This window comes from Pan troglodytes, chromosome 6 (genome assembly GCF_028858775.2).
Source record: "Pan troglodytes isolate AG18354 chromosome 6, NHGRI_mPanTro3-v2.0_pri, whole genome shotgun sequence".
NCBI lineage: Eukaryota > Metazoa > Chordata > Mammalia > Primates > Hominidae > Pan > Pan troglodytes.
The window spans coordinates 103,214,815-103,224,432 of NC_072404.2; the positions used below are offsets into that span (position 1 = coordinate 103,214,815).

Below are 9,618 nucleotides of genomic sequence, written 5' to 3' on the forward strand. Positions count from 1 at the left end.
AAATTCCCATAGATAAAAACAATTTTTTTCATAGATTCTCTTGGATTTTTGAAAAGTTCAATCATATCATAACAACTGTTAATAATACTAGTTTTATCTCTTGCTTTTCACTATTTGTCCTTTAACGGATTTCTCTAATTGCATTGGATAATAGCTTCAATGCCGTGTTAAGCAGATGTGCTGATAGTGGGCTCTCTTGTCTTTTGTTGGAAAGTCTCTAGTATTTCCCCATAAAGTAATATGCTGGATTCTGAACTGCGTGTAAAATTTGTAGAAAATGTCATCTGAGATTTTTTTTCTGTTACTTATAGTTAATCAATTTTGTTTTAAGGAGATTTTTAAAAACAACTACTACCAGAATCATATCACAGAAATTCCTCAAAGGTTAATATCACAGAAATTCCTCAAAGGTTAAATAAATGATTTAGTAAGAGAAGCAGAGGAACACACACACACACACCCACACAGAGAGAAAAGCGTGCACGCGCGAGAGAGATGTATTAGTGAGGAGATAGCTTGCAGGAAGGAAACAGAAAAAGAGGGGTTATTCAGTCTATTAATCAAAGATAATAACAAATGGAGTACTGTTAATGTGTGCACCATCAGTTAATGCTGGAAGAAGCAGCATGAGAGGGAAATTTTCAAACCAAATATGAAGAACTTCATTGGGAAAATCAAATAAGAACTAATATTCAAAGTTCTGTATTTAGATTAGTCTAAGAGCCCGTTTGATGCACTAGGTAACCTAGAGATAAAATTGACCATATGTGAGGGGGAACTCCAGTCTTTCATCCTTGGAGACATATTCTAGGCTCAGTTGAAACTTGATAATGAATAAGTTATTTTAAATCAACTAAGAAGAGACTACAAATATTAATTTTCTATTTGTTCAACTCTGTAGCTATTCAATCTGGATAGTTTTGCCATCTCACACTCAATACCTCAAACTTAGTAGAAATGCTTTCTTCTTCTAACTAAAACTCCTAATTCTAGTTTCTAGTTCCTTCCTTCAAACCGTTTTAGAAGATACATGACATCTGCCATGCTAATCATCAAAACTCTCATTCATAAAGGGATGGCAAATATTTTAAAGGCACGTGTAAAACAAAATGGGTTTATGATCAAATCAGAAATTTTCTCCTCTCCATAATCCCTGCTGGGTTAATAATCCTACTAAATCAAGGATTTGTGTGACAATAAAAGTTTATATTGGTTTGAACAAACACCCAAGTCATTCTGAGATCCAGCTGCACCATACCTCAGTCAAGCAGGTTGCTGTTCATTGCCTCATATGAGCGGATGTACCCAAACAGGAGAAAAACATACAATCTCTCCCCTATCATGCTGCGTCAAATGTATTATCAGTGCCTTCTGCATTTTCCTAAATTCAAGATTGCAGGTTGCATTACAACTCCTGTTATACTGTTTGACTTTAGTTAATTTTTTATAATTTGTAAATAAGTTTTGGAAATGCTGATTTTGATCATTGAAATTTTCCCTTTGCATTTTTATGTATGGGCATGATATGGATTCAATCATAAAATTATTTTGCTTTGCTTGAGGGAAGTAGTATTATATGTCTATATCTATATAATAATTTCAACAGAGAATTTTGCTTTGAATACTGTATAGACCAGCTTGGAGATATGGAAATAATACCTAAGAATTGAGATGTGTGAGTATCTTTTTGGATTGGATACTAAAGCCTCTGCCTACCAGTCATCTACTGTGACTACTAGATGTTTGGAGAAAGCCAAGCAAGTATGCAAGCAAACTTTGTTTTCACCTGTAAGCCATGTAAACCAGGGGGATGACTTCTGGGATTGTCTCTTCAAGGACTACTTTGCAGATGCAATAATGTTTGCCAGACAACTGCTCCTGAGAGCTAAGTTTTAAAATTTTTTCTACTTTCTATTTTTGTTTTGTGGAAAAGATCCAGACAGTCAAATATTTGTGCTGGAATTATTTCCTTGTCCTGCTCCTGCCAAACACAAAAGCCAAGAAAACATTCTATTTGCTTGCTCCAAAGGAAACATATATAGATGACTAAATGGCAGGCACTGAGCTATATGAAAAACAAAGCAGTTTATGTGACAAAGGAGAGAGTGAGACAAAGAAAAGAGTAAGAAAATAAATCTTTGTCTCACTATTTCACTTGAAGACAATATTACTCAACATTTTAAAATCTTCCTATTAGTTTTAGGTGACCACCTTTGCAAGAAAATATAATATTTCTGTGTTCTCCAATACACATTTCTATTTTAGTTTGAGATGGTAGAAAATACAATCACGAGCTAGTAGAACACCTTCCCATTCCCCCAACCCCCACCCAACAAACCAGCAACAACAATAACAACAAACGATTTTCATATACACAACGTTCAGAACTGTTAGATAAATATTCCAATTTTGAGCTCTAAGTACACGGATGCGATTATCCTCTGATTTGAAGAGTAAATATTTTTCCAAACTGTCTTATTTGAGAAAGAAAATTACGATATAGATGCAATTTTGTGCCTACATCATTCTACACTGTTTGAAAATAATAAAAATAGCCTGTGTTAGGAATTTTTTTACCTTCTGCATCAAGTTCGATGCCTTTCTTTGTAAGTACCTTATTAAATAAAATAAAAACCTCTGAGATCCAGGGAATGACTGATCTAGGCTTGGGGAAGGAGGATCATGAGGGTTGCTGATGAGATTGCTTATCAAGAATACTCTCCCTATTTGGAAACTGCCAACATAACTATTGGTAGGACATCTCCAACTACATGCTCAAGATTTTAACGAGTGAGGTCGGTGTGAAGAAGTGTGAAAAGCACCTCCCAGATAAAATTGAAAATGGAGGAAATCCTTCAGGATGAAAGACAGAACATTACAAAAAAAAATGAAGAATTCTCTCCTTCCTCTAAACAACTAAGGCACTACATTAGATAGGAGTGGTGCAGGGACAAAGAAATGCTATGTAGGATTTTATATGGGAAAAAGGAATTTCAGCTATAGTAATTGGGAAACCACTGGATTAGATAGTATATGTGGTCTCTTTCAACTGTACAGTTCTGTGATGTAGGTATTATATGAGCAGAATGTTTACTGCAGTATTATTCATTGTAGTGAAAACTATTGTGCCCTAGGCAGAACATCATGATTGTCAGAATAATATGAACATGTACATGCTTATCGTCTAGGCTTTTCATATGGTTAGACATAAGTGTCCTCTTCATTGGCCCTTGTCAGCCTCAAGCCCTTTGCCTGGGAGGTGTCTGGTTTTGCTGAGAGCCCAGCAATTTTCCAATGGGAAATTTTCCTCTTGGGTAAGCAGCCCCTGATTGATATCACCAAGTCACATCATCTCTCAGAAACATTGTTTCAATGGGAAAGAATTTGCAGGAAGGAGAGAAATTAAACAAATGACTAGCCTAATAATATTAAAATCTTAAAAGCCCACAGAAAAGGAAAATAGACCAATCAAGAAAATGCCATGATGGTACTGTTTGAGATTACATGGAAGTCTGATGTCCTGATGTCCTAACATCCTAACCCAGGCAATCACCCAAAGCAGCAGTTAATTAATAGTTGTCAATATGAAGTGAAAATCTAGCTACAGAATTTTGTCTATTTTAATGGACACCTTACATTTCCTTTTCTTCAACCAGGCATGGTTCCTGTTTTTTGCAGGGGGAAATCTGGTCATCCACAGACTAATACTTCATGAAATTTTACCCGTCAGACTTTATTTGGAAACAGGATCTGTCAATCTTGCTTGTGATTTTTATGCTTACAGAGAATCCTCTGCAGAACCACACTCTTCATTCTGTTAATGACAGATTCTAACAGGTGTTATTTTCTTGTCAAACTTTTCATTCCTCTCATGACTGTTAGACAGAGACCACTTCCAAACTCAATTCTGAAGATTCACAGTTTGTCTTCTATTTTTCCACCCTCTCCTCTCCCTACTCCCACATGAATCTTCAGATTCCTTTCTGAAGTGGATATTCTGACCTTAAACCTTCATTCTATGTCTTTCTATTGCCCCAACTTCCTACAGACATTTTGCAGTTTGTATTCTTTCTGTCTCCATGTTAAAAATTTCTTGATGTTCTTTTCCTTCATAACCCTAAACATGATGTATTAGGTGACACCCAAAATATTGATTTGGGTGACCCTTCCTAAAATGGACTTTTGTCCCAAATTATCCAATTTGGTTGTACTCACACCTGAATTTTTTACACAAAGTGCAAGACTTTTCTTCACTTTTAGCATTATAATGTGGCTTGTGCAGTTTTGTTATTTTTTTTTTTTTTTGGAATTTAGGCTGCTACATATTTGCTAATATGCCTTATAAGAATGTGGTCATTCAAAGTAATAAGTCTACTGAAAGATTTCCAGGTTGCCATGAACAAGAGGCATTGCCTGTGTGTGTACACAGGCAACACAGTTTGATCTAATCTCATTAAATCCACTCTATAAGGAGGAGTTGTTGCATCACTGCCTATTAGCCTCTCTCAATTTTCATCAGACACACACTGGTAACAATTGTTGGCATAAAAAATTCCCCAAAGCAAAAAGTCTATTCTGTAGGTATAATTTCATTAGGAAGTTACATGTAAAACAACAAAATCGTAACATATGTTCTATTATTTACTAACATCCATTTGAATATTTCATCCGAATAGTTCAAAGTGTTTAAACAGTTTTAAAATAGATAGAAGTCAAATTTCCCTTAAGAAATCTATTTTAAAATATTATGAGCATATGTCTGGTGTGTTTACAAGGAAACTGAGTTATAGTATTTATTAGTTAATTGATCTTAAATTTGATGTATATCTTATCATATCAAAGGTAAATTGAAAAATGAATATATAACTAGTTCATCTTTTTATCTTTGGATAATTTTTTCTCTAGACTTGTGACTAAAAAATAATTTTCATGATTTTTGCTCAGTCTGTTTATTAGGGGACTTAGTACCCTTACAAAGTGATTTACTCAACATGGACAATTATGTATATCTTAAGCATTCCTATTCACATATGTTCTGGGACTTTCTGAAAGATAACCTCATGCCATGTTAATTAGACCAAAATTTAAAATCCCACCAGAAACATAATGTCATGTTCCCAAAATTCATCTCATTTTCTTTCTTGGAGTATGTACAAAAAGACTTACCGTGCTTCTACATGCAGTAATGAGACTTTTAGACAAACTAATCTTCAGTTGTTCGTTCTTCGTGTCTAAGGCGGCTTTTGTCTAGAAAACTATTAACCTCTTTCAGCAGTCCCAGTAATGCTTCAATCACTCTTGGAAGGCTTAATATGAACATAACTCTGTGTGTGTGTGTGTGTGTGTGTGTGTGTGTGTGTGTGTGTGTGTGTGTGTGACTGATTCCTTCATCAAAAATATTAAAAAATCATTAAGTTGCTTTGTAGGAAGTTGGATGAGAAGCAGCTCCATGAGCCTCTGGAAAGTACAGTGATCTCTTCAGAGGGGATTATAGTGTACTCCCTTCTGATATTATGTAGCAATTTATATCTCTTTCTCTTTGGCACTGCTATGTAATTTCCACTGGAATTAGATTTACAAGTTAGTTATTTAGATTATTTTGGTGGTATACAATTAATTTTTTTTATGTTCTCTTGTTTTTGGTAATTTTTGTTCTTTGATTTTTTTGGATTTGTGGATGCTGATCTAAGTTAACTCCTATAGTTATCAAAATTCCCTAGGATAATGTGGTAATCTCCTTGCTGCATTTTGCATTCCTCTTCTTCAATTTAGGGTAACTGGCCCTTGAGAATAAATGGACACGAAGCTTTTAGGTATTTTTCCACCTCCTTGCATTTTCTTTAGCCTTGAGTTCAACCCAAATTTTGCATTTGGTTTGGTCTTTAAAGTATTTTGCATTCTTGGGTTAGGAAGACTGTGAATGCTGAATAATGACTCACTCTCTTATATTCAGGCTTAAAGTATTCCAATTAACTTCATCTTGAAAAGACAGAAAGTGCACAGCAAGGAGATTTCTAGATCTCCAGAAAAATCTTCAACCTCTGCATTGACTCAGTATAGCCATCTGTAATGAACTAAGGTTCAGAATTTTAAAAAACATGGCAAGGCCAATTCTAGTTACTGGGTAAAGCATATAACTTTCTGGAAATATAAAGGCATGACTCCATGGCTATATCTTACGGTGATACGTACACTTATGAGATTTGTCATTATAGCTATTAGAGAACTCCCAAAGGAAATCTCTATAATGAGTTGTTTTCTATGCTGTGAGTGTATTCAGAGAAAAATAATTTACTCCTTTGGGATGTTTCTGGAAACTTTCCTGCACTTTACTATTAAGGCAACCACAACAGTTATTATAATTTTGTTCTTTCTTTTCTTTGGGGCTGCCATCTTTTGCTCACCCAATATTGTCAGAAATAGCAGTTGCACTTTTATGTCTTTGTTTCATAATTTTGTCTTCAAAGCAGATTCAAAGAAAAAATAGACATAGAATTTTCTCTTGCCCAATAAGTCTTTCCCACCCAATAAAATAAATAATGCTACTACTCCCTTGATATGCTGTGTAAATCAACTTCAGAAAATTATATTCTCATCTTAGACATGAAATTATGAAGCACAAAACAAGACCTGTTTTAAGGAAGAGGAACTAATTATATACAAGGATGTGCTTGAAAGTAAGCAGCAATCATGAAAAGTTGTTTGTGTGTTGCAATCGAATCCTTCTCAGTTTCAATGAATTTAGAGTTTATTGGCACCCACATAATTTACTCTGGAGATAATGATATAACAAGCAAACCATTTTATTTTCTCTTTCTTAGCTGAGTGAATATAGTTAACAAAAAGATTTTATCTTAACCATAGAAAGAGTCTGAGAATGAAATTTCTCTTTTCCCCAAAAGATGTTCAAAACCTGAGATATTGAAAGAGAAAACCCGATTATTTCAAATTAGTTGTTTTCCAAAAATTAAATAATGGGTGAATGGTTGATCTTAGAATACACAAGATGGTATGTTACAAGGATTAGTCGTTTTTGTCAGCTTTGCTATTTTTAGAGTGGCTTAAATTAAGGTATTGAATATAATTCTTACAAATGATGGCACAATATTAAAAGACCAGTTAATTTCATAAGATATTATAAGAATTCTCAGTTTCGCCGGAGGTTTACTGTGTCGGTGTTCCCTTGCGCGGCATGAATCTGAGGGCATCGTGTTGAGGAGATGGGGGCTGCGGTGACTCGCGGGATCAGGAATTTCAACCTAGAGAACCCAGCGGAACGGGAAATCAGCAAGATGAAGCCCTCTCCCACTCCCGGTTACCCCTCTACCAACAGCCTCCTGCAAGAGCAGATTAGTCTCTATCCAGAAATTAAGGTAGAGATTGCTCGTAAAGATGACAAGATGCTGTCATTTCTAAAAGATGTATATGTTGATTCCAAAGATCCTGTGTCTTCCGTGCAGGTAAAAGCTGCTGAAACACGTCAAGAGCCAGAGGAATTCAGATTGCCCAAAGGCCATCACTTTGATATAATAAATATTAAGAGCATTCCCAAAGGCAAAATTTCCATTATAGAAGCCTTGACATTTCTCAATAATCATAAACTTTATCAAGAAACATAGACCGCTGAGAAAATAGCGCAAGAATACCATTTAGAACAGAAAGATGTGAGTTCCCCTCTTATTTTTTTACTTTTGAACTCAAAATCTTCCCTCATGAAGACAAGAAAGCAATACAATCAAAATGAAGAAAATCGCAAAAATTTCCTATGTGTACTCCTCATCCCTCATCCTGTATATTATCTCATTTTTTGCATGTTAAATTATGTTAACTACCAAATGTTTAATGCTCTCATTGTGAGAGCATATTCTTAATATTTATTGAGCTCCCTGACTTTTCAAGATTGCCATAGAATGTATTTTGTTTTCTTTTAATTTGGTTTGGGCATATTTCATATGTACATGTCAGCATGACTAATCAGCACATCTGTACATTTATTATAAGTAAAAGAATTAATTTGTTATTTTAGGCACATCATACCAACTTTTAAATTGATCATATGACCCCTTGGGAAACGTCCCTGAATCCCTTATTTAAGTTTTACTTTCCAAGTTAGGTGTTTAGTTCACTCTTCATATGTGATAGTGAAAGTAAAAGCTTTCCTGACTCTTAAGACTGACATTTTCTTGTTAGGGAAAGAGATACAATAGAAAGGTAGACTAACAGTATTTCCCAAATAAAGGCACACAGTAGAAAGCAATGAATCTATAGAATCTAATTAAAATTACTACTCCAGGGAATAAGAAGTACTGAGGATTTATTTTATTTTGAATTGGTTTTAAGTATAGAATAATTGTCTTTACAGTTATAAAAGGTAATTAGCGATATTTGCAAAATGTTGAAAATTTCTGCTTCGACAAACAAATAGGTAAGTCCCATGGCCTTCAGAGAGGCAGGCAACAGCAGAAATTTTTGAAAAAGTAACATTTTTCTGGATTTAACATGGAAATAGAAAAATTTAAAGAATAATTAAATCCAAAAACCATGGTAAATGAAATTTGGTGATTATATATAGTTTCGGATGTTAATGCTAGTTGAGAGAAGAGAGAACAAATAGCAAGTAGAAGCAGAGAAGAGGATCACTGGAAGGGACCTGAGAAATTGCCACTTCATCCATTTTAGCAAACTTTTTAGCACGGCATGTATCAGTCCTGGGATCTTGAGTGAGAGTGTGTGAGTTTAGCTCTGCCTATGACATTACTACTTGTGGGATCTTTGGCAGACTATATCCTCTTTAATATTGAATTTCTTCTTTAAAACGAGAATAATGCTACCTTACTTAAATTTAAGGGTTATCACGAAGATAAATGAAATAGTAAAGGACTACAAAGGACCAAGCAAATATGAATTTTTTTTTGCAGTGGAGAAACAAGCACCTGGGGAAATATATGACATAAGGTTTCTGTAGTTTATGACCTAACCAGGCCCAAAACTTAGTTTCTCAAATCCTAGTAGTGTGTTTTTTTCTTTTGTGCCTAAAAGCAGCACACCTCAGAGAAGGGAAAAGGTATAAATTGTGGTATATTGGGGTTGTCAGTGCTTCTGAGGGAAGATAGGCATCATTACTTCCCAGAGATGCCCCTGGAAATGATATAGAAGATGCTGAGGAATTCAACATGATGACGGAATGAGGCATTTGTAGTAATGCTGAGAACAGAAAAATAGACTAAGTGGAAAATGTGTAAGCATGTCTTTGAATGTAGATTTGTTATGTGAACAAACTACTAGTTAATTTTTAGTTCAATACAATAATTGTTTTAAGAAAGCATAACATAAATTCTCAATATAAAATGCATTTTAAAACTCCTGTAAATCAGTCAAAACTTTATTCCTTTTATCATAATGGTCACTAACTGAGTCACTAACACTAGTAAACTATTTCTGAGCCATCTTTTCTACTCATATCTGCATTGTATGGTTAGGCAGCTGTTATGTGGCATCACATGATAAAATAAAGGACTTCTTCCCATACCATTAAAAAAAAAAAAGAATTCTTAGTTTCACAAGAGACTTCTGAGAGACTAATTAAGAAATTATCTCAAATGTATTATTGAACAAAAC

The 9,618-nt window shown here is 34.5% G+C and overlaps 1 pseudogene; it reads left to right on the top strand.

Moving 5' to 3' along the window:
* Window positions 1-7,220: 7,220 nt before the first annotated feature.
* Window positions 7,221-7,775, top strand: LOC129144590 (NADH dehydrogenase [ubiquinone] 1 alpha subcomplex assembly factor 4-like; annotated as a pseudogene).
* The last annotated feature ends 1,843 nt before the right edge of the window (window positions 7,776-9,618 follow it).